We start from the raw sequence: 3,321 nt of genomic DNA, 5'->3' as shown, positions 1-3,321 counted from the left end.
GAGTCATCAAGAGTCATACTTGCTTTTCTGCACTATCAGTCACAAGCACTCGCCCGTGTTATCGACAATGGGGTTTCTGACTCACCGTTTTACTCGAATAAGCGTCGTCGTCTACACAAATAGATTCACAATGCACAGACCTTTATTCAACCCACTGTTGAACGAAGGCCTCCCGAAACCGTTTAGTCTTTGAGGTCGTGTCGACCATTCTCTTTGGGTCTTTCGGTAAAGTCACGTAGATAGAAAAAGTCAATAAAAAATTACGACGTTTCGATCGCAACTCAAACAATCGTCTTCAGGTGAAAAAATACAGCAGGCGGACTGCTGAGGCAGGACGAAATGTATATATTCCGTGCGGGTCATGGATTAATTAGAGTGTCGACCATTCTTCACCAAACTAGTCAGTAATGGTTAGAGAATGTTAATTCAATTAGACGTACAAGAATCATATCTCTCATTAATAACATTGTGCAGGCCAGGCCAAATATGCGAAGTTATTTACCCTAACTTATCAGTTAAAGTTGCGCACAATGGTGAAAATTGCACACACAACCACTGACAGATGCGTACATTGCGTTCCCAATTAAGAGTGAGAAGATTAGTCGATATATGAATGGAGAACATTGGCACAATGGTTTAGCGCACTCCGCCATGAAGCTTGTGGACCCGAGTTCGATTCCCTGCCACGGTGAACCAGTCCTGAGTTCCTTCCATTACAACCCCCACTTCACCAGTCCGCACTGACTAGCGTTTTGAAAAATGAAGTGGTTTGACAAATGCAAATAAAGCTTTCAATGTTCTATTTTTTTATTGTACTTGTACATAAAAAAATGTGAGATTATTTCTGCTGAGTTTGCAGGATTTGTATCTGTATCTTATACTAAAACATTTTTAAAATCAGTCTGCCATCTTTACTCAGCCCTCCTCAGAGAAACCCAATTTAAATGTCTCAATGGCTATTACTTAACTAACCAAAGAAGAACCAAATTCGACAAAACAACCTCCCCCAACTGCCCAGGATGCCCCCCGGACACCCCTCAAACACACAGACATTACCTTTTGGCAATTAATTCTAGATTTGAAGCTTTCGTGATTGCAAGGATTCATATTCTTAGGTTTTTTCGATAAAGTCACGTTGGCAATGTTTTAGTTTTTTGGCAATGTCCAGACATTAGCAAGTTTTTTTCACATGATCACATTTGATACTTTAACCACATTCACAAAACAAGCATCTCATCCTCACCAGAAACGTCCATGTTGGGGTTGAAGCCTCAAGGGCTTTCTATGGAGGCAGATACATTATTACACATTTTCAATGTTATGGCAAAACGCACCATTATAGCCATCTGGAAAGAGCACGCTTCACCAACACTGCAGGAATCGGCCGATAAATTATCTAAAATTGCCGCTCTAGAGGATCTAAGTGCAAAGCTAAGGGGTAGGGAGGAAGCTTACTGCGAAACGTGGAACCCCTTCACTACCTCTCCTCCAGTGGGCATTTATTCTTAGGAGCATTCATGAGAGCATTTATGCACTCCCCCCCCCCCTCCATTTTTATTACGTTCGCTTGCTTGCTTGCGTGCTTGCTTGCTTGCTTATGACCGTGCAAATCTTTCGGTCGTTTTTTAACCCACTTCCCGTGATCCAATCGAGCTGACATTTTGCACACAGACTCGTTGTGCGTGACAATTAATTTTCGTGAAAAATTTTTCCCCAAAATTTTACACTGTTTAGGGAAATTTTTTAAAATATTTAATTACCAATTGCTTAATGGTGGCAGACAATCATCTGACCCATAGGTGGCAGCCATCTCAAGCCAGAGGACGAGAGGACTCTAGCCGCCACGCATATAAAGGATTTATAGTGAAAAACTTTGTTTTTACAGGTTAATTTTTTTCTTCTCCTACAGGACCATCAGAGCTTAGGAAGACATGCGGTTTAGACAGGTTTCCATTGCACTGTAAACCGTAATGTATGTATGGTGGTGTCAGCCTCCTTTCATATCCTGTGTGTTTACTTAAATAGTCTCAATCTTGATTTGAAGCTTTCGTGACTGCAGGGATTCATACTCTTTGGTTCTTTTGGTAAATTTCGATTTAAAGCTTTCGTGACTGCAGGGATTCATATGCTTGGTTCAGTCAGTGGCTCTGGATGAAGAGGAAAGACCCCAGCTGGGCCCCAAAGTGAGAGGGCCAGGAGGTATGCAGTCAACAATGCTTGACTCAGGGAGGAGGACGCCCCTGCCATGCATAGTCCCATGGGATGTTGGCTACCAACAACAAGGCAACTCCTATGACTAATTGGGAATGGGACGCAAGCGTAGGATTGATCACCCTGTCGCTGGTCGCCTTTGGGGAGGGTGTATAGTATGAAAGGCCGAAACACCCTAGGAACCAAAGGGTCACTACTGACGATGCGCTCCCCAAATTTCACCAGGCTCACTGTTCATGAACTCTTGGAAGTGCTTGCACAAAGGATAGTAACATCTCATCCTGTGTTCTTTGGAATCTTTCGGTAAAGTCACGTAGAAGGGAAATAATAAAATATAAAAAATAAAACAATCAAATTAAATTCTCACGACGTTTCGGCCACAACGCAAGCAGCCGTCCTCAGGTGAAGAAACTGAGCTGTCGGAAAGACAGCGTTAGGTGAGCTCTCCCACCTGATGATGGACGCCTGTGTTGCGCCCGAAACATGATTTATTTTATTTTATACCTACGTGACTTTACTGAAACAACCAAAGAGTTTGAATAGTCTCATTAATAAAAAAACATTTTTTTGAGAAACAAACAAGCGGTCTGACACAAGATAAAGGTGCAAACCTGCAACTGCTTTCTCACGCCACGGTCGTTGACAGTGGCTCTTGTTCCCAGAGGGACCTCTTGAGAATACCTCCAGAGACTTGAACAAAATAGTGAATTAAGGAACTCCATAATCGCACGCACGTGTCACCCCACCGGGGCCAAAACAATTCATGGTGAAATGTATCAATTTATCGTGAATATCGAGTGGTTGTCCGGTGGAGAGACTTGCCCCCGACATAGGAATGTGGAATGTGCCACGACTGGCTGTAAACAGGAGATGAGCAACACGTCAATTTTAGAAATACATTAACTCAGTAGAATAAGTTTTGATTTAAAGCTTTCGTGACTGCAGAGATTCATATTCTTGGTTCTTTCGGTAAAGTCACGTAGAAGGGAAATAATAAAATAATAAATATAAAAAGCAATAAAAAATTCTCACGACGTTTCGACTGCAAAACAAGCAATCATCATCATCAGGTGTGAAATCCAAAGCACGACGTTTCTTGTCGAAACGTCG

The sequence above is a fragment of the Lethenteron reissneri genome, chromosome 45 (assembly GCF_015708825.2).
Source record: "Lethenteron reissneri isolate LAM-NWPU_2019-01 chromosome 45, ASM1570882v1, whole genome shotgun sequence".
Taxonomy (NCBI): Eukaryota; Metazoa; Chordata; class Hyperoartia; order Petromyzontiformes; family Petromyzontidae; genus Lethenteron; species Lethenteron reissneri.
Note: the sequence above shows the minus strand (reverse complement) of the source record.